At 44.8% G+C, this 18135-nt stretch overlaps 1 non-coding gene across 1 annotated transcript; it reads right to left on the reverse strand.

The window, feature by feature from the left end:
* Positions 1-17314: 17314 nt before the first annotated feature.
* On the reverse strand, positions 17315-17468 carry LOC137381234 (5.8S ribosomal RNA). Its single transcript, XR_010977121.1, has one exon. It is a non-coding gene; the product is annotated as a 5.8S ribosomal RNA (ribosomal RNA).
* Positions 17469-18135: the final 667 nt, after the last annotated feature.

Raw genomic sequence — 18135 nt, forward strand, 5'->3', positions numbered from 1 at the left:
CTAACAATTCAGAGAATTAAATTCAATTTGCCACAGCTCTGCCCATCTTCTCATCCCATCTATATCGTCCTGTAGTCTAAGGCTTTCCTCCTCACTATTTATGACACCACCAATTTTCATGTCATCTGCGATCTTAATATTCACGTCTAAATCATTAATGGTGAGGTGGTGGCGTAGTGGTAATGTCACTGGACTGGTAGCCCAGAGGCCCAGGCTAATGCTCTGGGAACATGGGTTCGAATCCCACCAAAACAGATAGTGGAATTTGAATTCAGTTAATAAATCTGGAATTGTAAAGCTAGTCTAGTGTGACCATGAAACCATTGTCGATTGTTGTAAAAACCCATCTGGTTTACTAATGTCCTTTGGGGAAGGAAATCTGCCATCCTTACGTGATTTAGCCTACATGTGACTCCAGGTCCACAGCAATGTGGTTGACTCTTAAAATGCTCTCTGAAATGGCCATTCAGGGCATTTAGGAATGGGCAATAAATGCTGGCTGAGCCAGCGACTCCCACATCCCATGAACGAATAAAAAAAAATGTACACTACAAACAGCAACGGTCCCAGCACCGATCCCTGCAGTACACTGGTCACAGGCTTCCACTCTCAAAATCAACCCTCAACCATCATCCTCTTCCTGCTTCCACTAAGCCAACTTTGGATCCAATTTGCAAATTGCCCTCATTTCCAAATTCCCATGGGCTCTTACCTTCTTCACCAATCTCCCATGAGAGATCTTATAAAGAGCCTCACTGAAGTCCATGTAGATGCATCAAACTCTTTACCCTCATCTACACATCTAGTCACCTCCTCGAAAAATTCAATCAAGTTCACTGGACCCCATCTCCTCCTGACAAAGCCATTCTGACTGTCCCTGATTAAACCCTGCCTCTCCAAGTGGAGATTAATCCTGTCCCTCAGAATTTTTTTCAATTGTTTCCCGACGACTGATGTTAGACTCACTAGTTTGTAATTATCTGATTCATCCCTGCTACCCTTCTTCAATAATGGTATCACATTCGCTGTCCTCCAATCCTTTGGTATCTCTCCTGTGGACAGAGAGGATTTGAAAATTTATGTCAGAGCCTCTGCTATCTCCTATTCGCCTCACATACCAGCCTGGGATGCATCTCATCTTGGCCTTGGGATTTAACCAGTTTTAAGACAGCTAATACAGCTAATACTTCCTCTGTTTCAATGCTAATGTGTTAGATGAGAGGATAGACTCTGATACATGGAGGCGCTGTGTTGGATGGAGCTATTGTTTTGATGTTGGGGTGTGTTACACAGAGGGTTTGTGTTAACTGGAGGGGCTTTGTTAAATGGAGGAGTATGTTGGGTGGAAGGGCTGTGTTACATGAAGGGGCTGTGTTAGATAGAGGGTGTGTGATGGATGAATCGACTGTGCTACATGCAGGGTTGTGTGAGTTGCAACTGCTGTGTTCAACGGAGGGGCTGCTTTAGATGCTGGGATGTGTTGGATGGATCTGGCTGTTTTCGACAGAGGGGCTGTGTTCAATGGAGGGACTGTGATAGATGGGTTCTTTCAGATGGATAGATGGACAATGACAGATGAAGGGCAGTGATAGATGCAGTTGTTGTGTTAGATGGAGGGTGGTGTTAGATGCAGCGTTGTGTTAGAGACAGATGCTTCGCTAGATGAATGCGTTATGTTAGATCGAAGGGCTGCGTCAGAAGGCGTGAGTATGATAGATGCAATTGGCTGTTTTAGATGGGCAAATTACGTCGGATGGTGGGTCCTTAATCGATGAATGGTTGTGTTAGGTACATGATGTTCATTTAGGTAGAGGATCTATGTTCGCGAGCGAGGCTGTGTTGGACAGGTGGCTATATTTGATGGAGCTGCTGTTTTATTTGAATAATCTCTGTTAGATGGAGAGGCTGTATTCGATGGAGCTGTTTTTATCAACTGCATTAGATGAAAGGACTTTGTTGGATGGAGCAGCTGTGTTGGATGCTGCTTTTGTTTTAGTTGAAGATTTTGTGTTAGATTGAGAGGGTTTTTTTTACTGAGATTCTGCTTTCAATTGAAATATAGTGTTAGATCAGGGGTGTCCAACAAAGGGCCCACGGGCCAGGATCCGGCCCACCAAAGGTTTCCATCCGGCCAGCGTGTGTAAAATGTACCCGGGGTTGTTAGTTATTCTCGCCATGGTTCCGTGACTGCAGATAAGAAATTTCCCATTGTATTCTTCTTGCAAAGAGGCCTTTGAAAAAGATTGCACCATCAGTTTCACAGCAACTGAAACAGGAAAGCGCTTCCCAGCATCACACTGATTCGAGATTTTCCAACTTATTTTCAAATCCCGCCGGAAACCCCGAATCTGCCCATTGTTGCGAACCGCCTTCCTGCTTCAGCAGCTGTGGAACTGAGGGCCCGATGTTTTTATGCAAAATGACCAATCACAATGCTGCTTTGCTGAACGCTCCAGATCAGTGCAACTGCCAGAGAGAGGGAGTGGTGGCGGGGAGGCGGTGGAGGGGGGAACAAAGAGGAGAGAGGTGGAGGAAAGACGGCGGGAAACAGGGACGGGGGAAGAAAAGAGAGCGAACAGAGAGACAGGAATAAACGCAGAGAGAGAGGGGAGAAAACAAAGAGTTGGAGGGAGAGAGGCAGGGGTAGTACAGAGAGAGAGAGGGAATGCAGAGAGGTGGAAGAGAGAGAGGGACAGAGGGGGGCAGGGAGAGAGTGAGAAGGAGGGCAGTGAGGGAGGTGGGGGCACAGAGAGGGAGGATCACACAGAGAGGGTGTAGCAACACAAAGAGGGGGGAACACAGAGAGAAACAGGGAGAGAAATCAAGATCTCTCCTAATTGATGGATATCTATCCTGAATAGTTCACGTCACTACAACAAATGTGCAGGCAGAGATTGACTACATATGCAAACATAAACAATGCCAAATATGTCACTAAATCAGTTTTCAATATAGAGACGATGAAGTACGTCAATAAATGAAACTTCTCATTTAAAATCTATTGACAATAATGCTCATTTGTTGTTGCTTTTATGAGTAAGATACAGTTCCAATGCCTTTATCATTCGAAATTTGCTCACTGGCCTCATGGGCCGAGCAAATATTATAATGTGGCCCTCCGCCTGAAAAGGTTAGGCAACGCTGCGTTAGATAGTGGGTCTTCATTAGCGGGAGCGGCAGCATTAGATGGAGTTGCTGCTTCAAATGCGACGGCTGTGCTTGGAAAAATTGCTGCAATCAATTGGCATTTTGCAATAGATGTACAGGTTGTGTTAGATAAAGCTCTGTTATAAAGAGGGCCTGTGATAAATGAGGCGGCTGGACTAGGTGCAGGGGCTGTGAAGGATGAAGGGCTGCATTCAATGCAGCACCAGCTTCTGGCAGATGCAGGAGTTTTTTTTTAGGTGGAGTGGCTGTGCTAAACGAATTGAATATGTTTGATGTACCATACTTCTTATATGGAGCGGCTTTGTCAACTGGAGGTGCTGTGTTAGATGAATGGCTGCATTAGATAGAGCGGCAGTGTTTAATGACGTCCATACGTTAGATGGAGAGCTGTTTTAGATGTATCTGCTGTCTGAGATGATGGTTCTCTTTTAGATCAAGGGACTGTGTTAGATGGAGATGTTGTGTTACATAGATAGGTTGTGTTAGATAGAGGGGCTAAGAGTCATCATCAACAAGGCGCACTGCAGCAAATCAACACGCATCCTTTGACAACAGCTTCCAAGCCCACGGTCTGTAATAGCTAGAAGATGTGGACAGCTGAAGCATGGGAAGACAACTAGCTGCAAGTTCCCAGGCAGGTCTTACCCCATCCTGAATTAGAAATATAGCACCGTTCCTTCACTGTCGCTGGATCAGGATTCTGGAACTCCCTCCCTAACTGCCCTGTGGGCATACCTGCACGAGATTATCTGCAGCGGTTCAAGAAGGCAGCTCACTTACAATTTCTCAAGGGCAATCATGGATGGGCAAGAGATGCTGGCCTTCCCCCAGCGATTCCCACATCCCAAGAAAGAATTAACTAAAGATGGAAAGCTGCGATAGACATGGGCTGCTTTGTTGGACCAAATTGATGTATTGGATGGCGAGGCTGTGTTAGATGGATAGACTGACATGAATGGAGCTGGTTTGTTCGTTAAAGGCAGGTTCTAGATGAAACTGCTGTTTTATTGGAGATTCTGTGTTAATTGGAAGCGATGTGTTCGAAGCAGGGGCTGTGTTAGATGAAATTCCTTTGTTATATGAAGTGGCTTTGTTAGATGAATGTGATGTGCTTGATGAAAGGCTGTGTTAGATACAGGAGGTGCGTAGATGGAGGGGATATGTAAGTCATAGGGGTTACGCTAGATAGAGGGATAGTGTTTATTAGATGGAGGCGCTATGATAGATGGAGCTTAGTATTAGGTAGAGGGTCTGCATTAGATGTTGGAGCTGCTTTATAGGTGGGGCAGTGTTAGACGGATGGTCTGGGTAATATGGAGGGTGTGTGTTAGAGGAGGGGCTGTGTCAGATGGAGATGATGTGCTTGATGAAAGTGTAATCTTCGATATCAAGGTTGTGTCAGATGGAGGGGCTGTGAGATGAGAACTGTATAGATGCAGGTGGCTTTGTTAGAAGAACTGACTGTGCTGGATAGCGAGGCTGCTTTAGATGAAGGTGTTGCATTGAATTGAGAGGTTGCATTAGATGGAGCCTCTGTGGCAGGTGGAGCCTCGTTGTTACAGGGAAGATGCGTTCAATGAAGCTACTGTTTTACTTGAAGATTCTGTGTTAGATGGAAGGGTTGCATTTGATAAAGGTTCTGCAATCAGTTGTGGTACTGCGTTGAATAGAGTGCCTGCATTAGATGAAGTGGTTGTGTTTGAATGGAGAGGCTGTGTTTGATGTGCATTGGATGGAGAGAGGCTGTGTTAGATGTGTGTTGGAAGCAGAGGTTGTGTTAGAGTGTGTTGGATGGAGAGGCTGTGGTAGATATGTGTTGGATGGAGAGGCTGTGTTAGATGTGTGTTGAATGAAGAGGCTGTGTTATATGCATGTGGGATGGAGAAACTGTATTAGATATTTGTTGGATGGAGAGGCTGCGTTAGATGTATGTTGGATGGAGGAGCTGTGTTATATGTGTATTGGATGGAGAGAGGCTGTGTTAGGTGTATGTTGGATGGAGGAGCTGTCTTATATGTGTATTGGATGGAGAGAGGCTGTGTTAGATGTATGTTGGATGGAGAGGATGTGTCAGATGTGTGTTGGATGGAGAAGCTGTGTTAGATTAGATTTTTTAGATTAGAGATACAGCACTGAAACAGGCCCTTCGGCCCACCGAGTCTGTGCCGACCATCAACAACTCATTTATACTAATCCTACACTAATCCCATATTCCTACCAAACATCCCCACCTGACCCTATATTTCCCTACCACCTACCTATACTAGTGACAATTTATAATGGCCAATTTACCTACCAACCTGCAAGTCTTTTGGCTTGTGGGAGGAAACCGGAGCACCCGGAGAAAACCCACGCAGACACAGGGAGAACTTGCAAACTCCACACAGGCGGTACCCGGAATCGAACCCGGGTCCCTGGAGCTGTGAGGCTGTAATGATAACCACTGCTCCACTGTGTTGGATGGAGAGGCTTGTAGATGTGTGTTGGATGGAGCGAGACAGTGTTAGATATGTGTTGGATGGAGAGGCTGTGTTTGATGTGTATTGGATGGAAAGAGGCTGTGTTGAATGTGTGTTGGATGGAGAGCCTGTGTTTGATGTGTATTGGATGGAGAGAGGCTGTGTTAGATGTATGTTGGATGGAGAGGCTGTGTTAGATGTGTGTTGGATGGAGAGGCTGTGTTAGATGTGCGTTGGATGGAGAGGCTGTGTTAGATGTATGTTGGATGGAGAGGCTGTTGTAGATGTGTGCTGGATGGAGCAAGACTGTGTTAGATATGTGTTGGATGGAGAGGCTGTGTTTGATGTGTATTGGATGGAGAGAGGCTGTGTTGGTTGCGTGTTGGATGGAGAGGATGTGTTCGATGTATGTTGGATGGAGAGGCTTTATTAGAATTGTGTTGGATAGAGAGGCTGTCTTCGATGTGTGATGGATGGAGAGGCTGTGTTAGATGGAGTGGCTGTGTTACGTGGAGATTCGGAGTTAGATGCAGAGTTTATGTTAGATAAAGTACAGGGTCGTAACAGTGGCACAGTGGTTAGCACCGCAGCCTCACAGCTCCAGCGACCTGGGTTTAATTCTGTGTGCTGCCTTCGTGGAGTTTACAAGTTCTCCCTGTGTCTGCGTGGGTTTCCCCCGGGTGCTCCGGTTTCCTCCCACATGCCAAAAACTTGCAGGTTGATAGGTAAATTGGCCATTATAAATTCCCCCTAGTATAGGTAGGTGGTAGGGAAATATAGGAACAGGTGGGGATGTGGTAGGAATATAGAATTAGTGTAAGATTAGTATAAATGGGTGGTTGATGGTCGGCACAAACTCGGTGGGCCGAAGGGCCTGTTTCAGTGCCGTATCTCTAAATCAAAATCAAAACCCTTTTATTTAGGCACTCTGCAAATTTAAGGTATTGGATTCCTTGAGATGCTGTCTTGGATAGAGTTACAGAATTCAAAGTGCAGATGTAGACTTTCCCCATTTTCTGATACATTCATTTTTCTACTGGAGACGCTTCTGAATTAATTGGTTTCTAAATATTTATTTCAAATCAACTGATAATTTACTGAAGGTCCACAACCTTGTCGATTACCCTCTCATGTCGTCATTACTTCAGCTATCTTTGTTTAACCTCAATGTCAGTTGCAGAATGCGTGATCTTGGTTAAAATGGAGACATGTTGAATCTTGATATGAATTTCTTATAGGGCGGTCTGTGGTTACTGTGTCACCATAAACAGTCAGGTATATTGACAGGTAACAATCTGGGGAATATGGTTACAGTATTCACATCGACTGTGTCACTATAAACAACAAGTACATTGGCAGGTCATTAACAGATCGCCACTGGCAAAGTAATGCCATATTAAATAATGTTACTCTATCAATGGATAAGATAAACAGTTAAAGTTTTGTTATGTCTTATCCCCTTCTCCCAGTTTGATTCCAAGCATTCATATCTCATGATAGAAAAGTTTGCTTTATTCCATGCAGCACCTAAAGCCGGCAATATTTCTTGTTATGTCCACGGAATGAACTGATCCCAGTTTTTCGAAAAAATTTTATCCCAAGATTCAGTGTATTGATATTTGGCATTCAAAATTGGATTGTTAGCTGTTGTCTTCTTCAAAATTACTTCTTTAAATAAACGTTTTTCTTCAATGAAGTGATCACTATGCTTATAATAATTAAAAACAGGAAGTGCTGGAAGTGTTCAGCTGTTCTTGCAGCATCTTTGAAGAGAGAAACAGAATGAAAATTTCCTGTCTTATGACTGTTCTTCCGAATAAGAGTCGCATCCGACTCTAAACGCCACCTCTGTTCCTCTCAAAATACACACTGGCAGACCTGCTGAGGTTTTATGGCAATTTATTATTTTTAAAAATTTATTTCGGATTACCAGCTTCTTCAGGATGTTGCTTTAATTTTGATGACTGTACCTAACTAATAGCAATTTTGTTTAAAGCATTTATCCAATTATTGATCGACTGTTTAGTTATTCTCTTCTCAGAACTCTATCACTCTCCTTGATCTACATTTTCATTCACTAGTCCATTCTACACCAAACCTTCAGAAGTGCTTAGCCTTGGCGGAAGAGGGCACTGCTTAGTTCGTGAATTCCATCTATATGTCTGCCCTAAGGAAACATACTGCTGGAGATCTAAAAAAAAAATTGAATATGGTGGAAATTCTCAGCAGGATGAGAAATATTTAACTGAGACAGAAACCGAGTTTATGATTCGGGTTGGTGAAGTTCCATCAGACCTGGAAGCTGTGACAAATGTCCCAGGTTTTGCACCAGTATGGAGGTAAAGAAATGGGGAAGGGGATAAAAACAATAGAAGCAGAGGTCTGCGAAAGGATGGAACTTGGGAATGCTTACATTGAAAAGTGGTGATGGTTCGAGGTACAAGTCGGAGCTAATCAGATTTGAAAATAAACATAAGGTAGAGGTAGTGGAATTGTAAATGACAACAGCAGAATTATGACTAGCATTTGGTCTTTAAATTAATTGGGAACAGTTGTTAGAATAGGAAATTATTGACTGAGCGGTGAGTTTAGAAGGTTGGATAGTGCGTAATAGAAAGATGTGTTGCTGCTCCTCTATCATCCATTATTCTTCATCAGTAGAGTTCTGGAGGCCTAGGGCAGAGAGGTCAGAGTGGAGGTGTGGTGCAGAATTATCATAGCAAGTGACTAGAAATTCTGCAATAAGTTTGCAGACTGAGCAAAGTTTGCAGCAAAGCGATGCCCCAACAGGCATTCGCTCTTCCCAGCGTAGGGGAGGTCATTTTTCTTCAGTTCTGATGAAAGTTCATTTTTCAGAAATAATTACTCGATATCCCTCTCCAAAGATTTTGAAATGCAGCCTGACTTGATTTATATTGCCAGCATTTTGTGTCCATATGTGCTATTTCTGCCCATATCAGCTAGATAAACAAGGAACAAAGTCAGAAGTCACAAGGACAAATGAGAGTTAATTAAGGAAAACCAGCAGGGATTGCTAAAGGGAAAATCGTGGTTAATTAACTACCTTGAGTTTTTTGAGGAGCTAACTGAAGGTTTATCAAGGCAATGATGTTCATGCAGTGTCCATGGACTTCCAAAAGACATTTGATACCGTGCCACACAACAGACTTGTGTACAAATGTGTAGCTCATGGCATAAAAGGGACGGTAGCAACATGGGTACGAAATTGGCTGAGTGACAGGAAACAAAGTGTAGTCGTTAATGGATGTTTTTTGGACTGGAGTAAGGTTTGTAGTGGAGTTCCCCATGGATCAGTGTTGGGACACTTGCTTTTCCTGATATATTAATGACCTAGACCTTGGTGTACAGGGCACAATTTCAACGGTTGCAGAGGATTCGAAACTTGGAAACATTGTGAACTGTGAGGAGGATTGTGCAGAACTTCAAAAGGGCATAGACAAGTTGGGGGAATGGGCAGACAGGTGGCATATGAACGTCAATGCACAGACATTTAAAATAATTAATTTTGGTAGGAAGGACATGGAAAGAGAATATAGAATAAAGGGGGTGCAGGAGCAGAGGGACTGAGGTGTATATGTCACGTACATAAGTCATTGAAGGTGGCAGAACAGGTTGTGAGAGCAGTTAATAAAGCATACAGTATCGTGGGCTTTATTAAAAATGGCATAGAGAGCAATAACAGGGAAGTTATGTTGAACTTGTATAAGACACTGCTTCGACCTCAGCTGGAGTATTGCGTTCAATTCTAGGCTCCACACTTTAGGAAAGACGTGAAGGCGTTGGAGAGAGTACAGACAAGATTGACGACAATTGTTACAAGAATGACGAATTTCAGTTATGAAGGTAGATTGGAGAAGTTAGGTCAATTTTTCTTGTTGAAGAGAAAGCTGAATGGTGATTTGATAGAGGTATTCAAAATCATTTGGGTCTGCACAGCGTAGATCGAGAGAAACTGTTTTCACTTGTGAATTTACTGAGAACGAGAGGGCACAGATTTAATGTATTAGGTAAGAGAAGCAAAAGTGACATGGGGAAGAATGGTTTCACACAGCACATTGTTAAGGTCTAGAATGCGCTGCCTGAGAACATGGTTAAGGCAGGTTCAATTGAAGCTTTCAAAAGAGAATTAGAGAGTTATATGGAAAGGAAGAAGGTACAGGGTTATGGGGAGAAGGCAGGGGAATGGAACTGAGGGGGTTTCTCTTTCAGAGAGCTGGTGCAGACGCGATTGGCCGAATGTCTTTGTTCTGCACTGTAACGATTCTGTGCTTGTGTGATTCTGTGATCATCTGTCCGCCCAATCCAAATCAGGCTCTCAACATCTCTGACTTGCCATGCTGTAACTCTTATTAGCTTGTAAACATTTCAATAATAGTGATTGGACAAAGCAAGGGAAACACGGCGGTCTCGTTGCTCAGCTACCTTGTCTTGGCTCTGCTCACATTGGGACTGATGAAGCGCTTCAAAGATTTTACATTTTAGTTCTTAAAAGCAAGCCACCTGTTTTCACACTCTACTAGATTTCGATCTTGTTAAGATTTGATCCTTTTCAAAACATCTGGGGTCAAACAAATTGATCAATGAAGGCCTAAACCACAATTTTCCATCAGGTCACCTCTCAGTATCTTTTACCCAGGTTGCAATACAAACAGGATTAAATAAAATTTTATGTCAATATAATATTCAAGTAGAACAATGAAATTTAAAAGATGTATAATCAGAAGTAATATTTAATTAAGCTTTTGTCAATTAGGAATTTCCCAGGATCATTAAAGTGTATAGAATTCTCTGTCGAAATTGCTCCGTAATTTCTGACACATTTGTCTTGTCTCTCTTGCAGTGAATTTGATTGCCATTGTGATCCTGCCTCGAGGAAAATGCGGTCTATCCAAATGCATCAGTCTCTACCTGTTGGCCATGGTGGTGACAGACCTATTAGTCATTATCACTGAGGTCATATTATTTAGGATCAGTTATGAATTTTACCCATGTTCATTACTGTCCATCACCCCTGTGTGCAGTGTTCTTGCTGTCCTGACTCGTGCATCCAGAGACAGTTCAGTCTGGCTAACCATCACTTTCTCTTTCGATCGCTTTGTTGCTATTTGTTGCCAAAATCAGCAAGCAAAATATTGCACGAAGAACATGGCATCTGTGGTTATAGCAACAACGTGCATTCTGCTGAGTTTGAAAAGCATTGTTTGGTACTTTATATATGAACCTCAGGAAATCATCGACAATGTACCATGGTTTTGTAATGTAAAACCAAGCTATTTTACTGAGCCTGGATGGGTGGCCTTTGACTGGTTTGATACTATTTTAACCCCAATGTTCCCATTTGTATTAATCTTGCTACTCAACGCTCTGACGGTCAGACACATTTTAGTGTCGAGTCGGGTCCGAGAAGGTTTAAAAGGACAGATCAAGGGAGAGAAACACAACGACCCAGAAGTGGAGAGCAGAAGGAAGTCCGTTATTTTACTCTTTGCAATTTCTGGCAGTTTCATACTTCTGTGGTTGACGTATGTTGCAGAATTCTTATATTATAACATTGCAGAAACAACTCTCTTGAACTACAATCAATCATTAAATATTTTCCTTCGCGTCGGATATATGCTGCAGAATTTAAGTTCCTGCACAAATACTTTCATTTACGGGGTGACTCAGAACAAATTTAGAGAGCAGTTCAAGAGCATCATGAAACATCCGATTATCCTGATAATGAAATTAGTTTACAATAAAAAGAGCTGAGCTCAGTACAGAGACAGTAATGGTCGTTGCCGGTTCGAACAAGAGAAGATAGTATAAAGAGAAGTTATGCTTCGAGTCAGGTCACTACTTTTTGAACAACCCGCCATTTTGTTTGCACGCAGGAAAGTGATTTTGATGAGATTGAGCTAAGCGCATTTGTTGGTTAGTTCATCCCTTTCGTGCAACCAGCTATGTGGCTCATCCGTAGTCATGCCTCGCCAATAATTGAACAGACAGATCTGGGTTGCGTTTTAAGGTCGATTTTTTTTTGTAACGAAATATCATTTTTATTTAACTGTTCAAAAAACTCTGAATGAAATCTTGAGATGTTACTGCATAAACATGACGAATTATTGAACAGTCTTTTGTTATTTGTCAATGTGCCCTTTCTAATGCTGAATTTCTCTGAAGCGCGGTGGCTTTAGTTTTATATTGTTACGGTTTAATGTCTTCAACTCCACCCACTATTTGTACTTTTATATTTATACAGATTGTGATAAAGGTTGAGAAGTGATTTATCGCACATATAAGCATACAGCAAATTCTATGTACCCAAATTAGTGGCTAGGACAGGGGAAGAAGAGAAGCCAGGGATAACAGCATTTTTCTGAGAGAACAAGTGTGCACATCACCTCAGAAAGGCTTTATTTCACCAACAGAGAAGTGGCACGGGAAAGGGCACGCACATGGTATAGTTTTAACATAATTCACAGTAAGTTAAGTGAGAGAGTTCGTTGCTGCCATAGTCAGCATAGTGAATTATGGCATATTATCTTGTAGATCGGAGATTCTGCAGCTGCGGTGTATCATGTTCACTATATTACTTCCATCTAAGAGTAAATCGTTTCATGACATCATAAAATGCGTCAGAACATCAGTAGACCATTCGATCCATCACACCTGTGCTGGTTCTTTGACTGAGTTATTACTTTAAACCCCAAACGCTGTTCTTACGCTATTGCCCTGTAATTATCCATTTATCTTTTCAATATTGCTATTCAATCTGATTCAACCACTGTTTCAGGCAGTGTGCTCACGCTTACAACAACTCACTCTGTTTAAAACACAGATTCTGCACGTAGCCTTTGATTTTTTTGCCAGTCGCCCTCAATCTGATGCAATGCCTACAGTCCATTAGAATCTCTCCCCTCGCACCAACAGTTGACAAATGTTGACATATAAAGTAATAACATTCGGAAGTGCCCGTAGCTTTCTTTCAGTCGAAAAATGGTTGAGTTGGAAGTGGACAATATCACAAAGGATGGCTGGGATCTTACTGACCAATAGCGGTGCCAGAATTGAGTGTTGGGACTGAGGCTGGGGAGAAAGTGGGAACTTGACGATAAGCCATGAACATTTCTGAATGGCGGAGCAGGCCCGAAGGGCCGAATGGTCTAATCCGGCTGCTATTTTCTATATTTTTATGAGCTTCAAATGCTGACATGGTCACATACGCAAAACCATGCTGGCATCTTAAGCTTCCATCTATCAGAATTGCGCTGCTCAGAAGCCTCCATTGATGGTCAGGGCAGCCGTCTCATAAAGCGATAGGGACACCAAAAAGAAACTTGGGCTAAATTTCCACAAATTACCCAGTCCTATACATGGCTTTGGTTAGAGTTGGTAAATACAGGCGTAGAATATTTTTAGGGAGTGCTATAAAGTAGAAGCTGATTCTAGAAAGGCAACGGCAGCAGGAGGAGAGAACTTTAGAGGTGAGTTCAAATAATTTATATATATTGGAATTTGCTTTAAAATTGTGTATAACGTTCTAACATGTCTTACCAGACTTTATTTTATTTTTAAAATTTTATTTAGAGATACAGCACTGAAACAGGCCCTTCGACCCACCGAGTCTGTGCCGACCAACAACCACCCATTTATACTAATCCTACATTACGGATACAGCAACATGTTTTAAGGATTAAATCTATGAGATGTAAAGATGCATGTTCTAACAGTCTGTCTTTATGATTTCTGTCATGAGAGGGCACGAAACATGGATCAAAAAATAAAGGTCAGGCATATTTCTGGCGGCTGGTCTGAAATATCTAAGATCCACCCGAAAAGGTGTATAGCCAGCGCTCCATATGGTCCATCTCCGACAATTCCTATCCCTTGCTCAACTTCTCTGTCTCAATTTCTGGGGGATAGGATGATCATTAATATTCATTATAAACCCACCGACGTCCAGAGCTACCTCGAATTCACTTCCTTACACCCTGCCTCCAGTAGGATTCCATTCCATTCTCCCAATTCCTCTGTCTCCAACGCATCTGTTCTGATGATGCAACCTTCCACAGCAGCGCATCTGATATGTCTTCCTTTATCCAACACCTCGGATCCCGTCATACCCCCCACCCACTGTGGGTTGACAGGGTTCTCAACGGTGTCCAACCTATTTCCCGCTGTTCTGCCCTCACTCCTTCCCCTCCCTCCCAGAACCGTGTCAGGGTTCCCCTTGTCCTCACTTTCCACAGCACCAGCATTCACATCAGAAGAATCATCCTCCTCCATTTATGCCACATCCAGCATGAGGTCACTACCAAATGTATCATCCCCTCCCCTCCCCTGTCAGCATTCCAAAGGGATCATTCCCTCTACAGCACACCAGTCCACTCCTCCATTACCCATGACAACTCATCCCCTTCTCACGGCACCTTCCCATGCAATTTGCAGGAGGTGCAATACCTGCCCATTTGCGTCCTCTTTCACCTCATCATCCAAGGCCCCCAACATTCCTTTCAGACAAAGCAATGATTTACTTGTACCTTTTCTCAATTTAGTATACTGTATTCGTTTCTCACAATTTGGTCTCCTCTACATTGGGAAGAGCGAACCCAGATTGAGTGACCGCTTTGCAGAACATCTCCATCCAGTCTGAAAACATGACCCCAGCTTTCCGGTTGCTAGCCGTTTCAAAACAGACCCCTTCTCTCATGTCAATAGGTCTGTTTTGGGCCTGCTGCAGTGTTCCAGTGAACATCAACGCAAGCTCGAGGAACAGCACCTGACTTTCAGATTTGGCACTCGACAGCCTACTGGACTGAACATTGAGCTCAATAATTTCAGAGCATGACCAGACCTTCTTTTATTTTACCTGGTACCTCCCTACTGGCATTTTTCAAGCTTGTGTTTCAGGATAGGGCTGTTCATTATTCTGTCATTAACACCCTCTCTATATCAATGCTTTGTCTTTCACCACACCATTAGGACATTCTCTTTAAAGCCTGGCAACATGACCCACACCCGATTAGACCCGAAAACGTGTGTTGGATTCGGGCCGGGTCGGATCTCTCTTCTGAGTCCAGCATTTGGGCTCGGGTTGGGTCGGGCTGGACAGTGCTGCCTCTGGGAAGCAATCGTCAATTCAACATTCAGGTCAAGGCGGCAAACGTGCAGTCCGGACTCCTCACTCTGCAGTGAGCGATTGAGTGTTTCTATGACGTCATCGCGGCTCATGCTGTGGCTTGCATTCATCAGAAGGTGATTCTACACTAAAGTACACTATGGACGAAAAACGAATGCTGTCCAATGGAGAATGTTCAGCAGTGGAAACTCCTGTAGCCAGGAAAGTAAATCTTCAATTTGGAAACATTTCAATGCTGTTTTTTTCAGCTATAGCAAACGTTCAAGTGGATTTGTACGATTCAAATCTTGCAAAATATGACAGCAAAAAGGCAGGAAATTTATCTTTGCAACGGCACATTGAAAAAATGTTCGACTCGACTCGCAGCAGGGCCAAGTCAGTCATGCCTAACTTCGTTTGCACACTTGAGTGAAAAAAGAAACATAGCCGCTCACAAGAAATCAGAAATTACAGACAAATCCTTGAGTTTCTATTACAAGGATAATGGATCTTTCCAAAGTATCTCTGGTGAAGTGTTTGTTGAGCTTGCCGAAGAGTTTATTAATGCGCGTGCCACATACGGTCGAGTATCAGCATCTATTGTGTTCCCAAATTCAAGTACAGTTTCAAGAAGATGTCATAATGTAGCTGAAGAAAAGAGAAAGGAACTAATTTCTCCGATTACTGACATAGCGAAGGATGTGAATGTGGGAACGACAACTGACATGTGGACGGACGACTACTGTAAAATCCATTATATGTGGATACATTTTCATTACATCACAGTCGCCAGCGGAGGAATGCGCCCAGCGACGGTCATGCCAGCGCGGGGAGCGCTCCCAGCAGAGGAGATCCACCGACACCCCAACACGACCGACCCGTGCCACCGTGTTGAATCCACTGGGCAGACTGCGCAGAGACCACCCGTTTACCTCTTAACAATTGCACTCCCTCTTGAACTCTCTCTTCAAAGTTTTTTTCAACTTTCCCTTACAGTACTTGTTGACTATCGGTCTCATGCCAATATTTAGCCTTAAATGGAGTTTACCACCCACTTTGGGCTGCATTCACAAGCAACCCGACTCGGAGAAGCCTCGATCCCAATGAGCCGGGGGCTGCTACCGGCCTAACTCCGTCCTCAGGCTAAGCCTCAATCAGAAGGACCTGGGCACCGGAGCCTCGTCAGAGAAAGAGGTCTTCTGTGCACCACATGTCCCACACCCTCCAGGCGAGCAGGGATTCGGTGCTGGGCTGTTCCCTCTTCACTCGCAGTTACAAGGGGAATCCTTGTTAGTTTCTTTTCCTCCGCTTAGTAATATCTTTAAAATCAGCGGGTTGTCACGTCAGATCTGAGGTCGTAGGCAGAATGGTGAGCAATCTCATGTGTGCTTGCGTTTCTTATCATCGGATGCCCCCAGACAAAATCGGACCACCAAAAAAAATGCTCGGGCTGGCCAGGATCTCGCAACTTATTGACAATGGCACCTCGTACTCAACCCACTAGGGGCTCACCTGGAGCACACCATTCGGGTTCTGTCAGTCATGCGGGGTTTAATAACGATGAATGTGCAAGTGTGTTGACGCTGGACTTGCGCCCGGGCTTGACTCACGCTGTGATAGAGTGCTGATAAGTGAGGTGCAGAAGACAGAGTGATTGTGTGGAGGTGTGCTTTTCTGCTGCTGGTTTGAACTGCACGAGGCGAGGAGAGAAAGACGAGCAGCCCACGGGATGCAAGCATGGAAATGAATCAGACGGGAGCAGCGAGAAGACGTGGGAAGAGTTTGGAGCAGGTGCAACGGGGAGTATACGTCGAAAGCAGGTAGCAGAGACCAGGGGACAAGTCAGGGCAGCACTGACTAGGTGCACGCTCAGATATAGGAAAGCTTACTGGAGGCACAACGGGGTGTATGCGTGTGGAAGAAGACAGGGCTCCAGCACAACACGCAGCACCGCAGGGACTCCATGGCAAAACTGCACAAACACCGAAAAAGGGCACGCAAAGCCAGCGAGGCAGCACAGAAAGCCACAGGCAAATACGTCAAGCTCTCCTCCTTGTCCAGAACCAAAACGACAAAACCACGACGACCACTGACAACAGCCAGCGAGACGGAACCACACGGTTTGCGTCCAGAGACATGCCACACCGAGTGTCTTTTTTTCCCTCTCTCTCTCTATGCTGATTCACCAGGCAACTTTTTCAAGCTTTTCTACCTCTGCTCTGCACACTTCACAGAGAGACAACTCTGCCCCATGATCCATTCGGAGACGAACGTCCAGGCAGCAAGCAGTCCCAGCACTGGCACAGTTATTCGTTTTGTTTGCAACCCACTGACAGCTGTCCTGGGAAAAGCAGAGGCTGGCCGAGACAAGTGCCGACGCGCTCGGAGGTCCACGCCGACAGAGGGATTGCCCCATGTGATTAAATGGAGGGACAGAGGTCGTACTCTCCCAAAGGCAGAGAAACTCCGGGTCTGCACTTAGGGGGACAAAGAGGAGCAAAGGACCTCTGCAACAAAACCCCAGGCGCGCTCCCGCCAGCAAAGGCGAGTGCGATTGACAGTCAAGAGTCCATCAGACAGGCGTATCCCCGGGAAGAACCCAGGACCACAAAGTGCATTCAAAGTGTCGATGATCAATGTGACCTGCAATTCACATTAATTCTCGCAGCTAGCTGCATTCTTCATCAACGCACGAGCCGAGTGATCCACCGCTAAGAGTTGTCTCAGGTTTTCGGTCCGTCCCTCGCGCGTGGGGTCAAACCCAGAACGTGCGAACGCTCTCCTCTCCGGTGGGATGAGGGGAGCCCCAGCCTGGCACGACCCTTCGGATTTCAGTCGAACAATCACAACGACAAAAAGGGTTTCACACGGCCAACGTGGTCAGGGTACTCACGAGGCGAAGCGCGTCAGCTCGTCTGACACTGGAGCCCAACCGTGCCGACACACGCCACGGACAACAGAGGCAGGGTCTCTGTTGCCACCAAGGCCGAGAGGACGAGAAGAGCAACAGTGGACTGACTGATTGGGGTACAAGGCCGACAGGATGAGCCCGCTGGGAGGACACAAATCCTGCCTCTGCGGCCAGGTACATTCTCTCGAACGTCACGGCTGGAAGCTCAAGCTCGACACCGGCAATGGACACGCGAGCCTTTAAACCGGCGCTCCGCTAAAAGCACCAGCTCGCGGGGCCAGAGGCAGATCGTGTAGGTATCCTGTACCGGTAAAGGGAGGGTTACTAGAGCGACCAAAGTGTCCCCACGGTGGGAAACAAAGCCGGGCCTGCATCACCGAATCAGTCCCTGCAGACCTCACAGTGGCTGGTCGAAGAGGTCCCGACGGCGGGCCGCCAGGCAACACCCAAGCCCGCAGAAGCTCTCTTCAATTCGA

Source organism: Heterodontus francisci, chromosome 21 (assembly GCF_036365525.1).
Source record: "Heterodontus francisci isolate sHetFra1 chromosome 21, sHetFra1.hap1, whole genome shotgun sequence".
NCBI lineage: Eukaryota > Metazoa > Chordata > Chondrichthyes > Heterodontiformes > Heterodontidae > Heterodontus > Heterodontus francisci.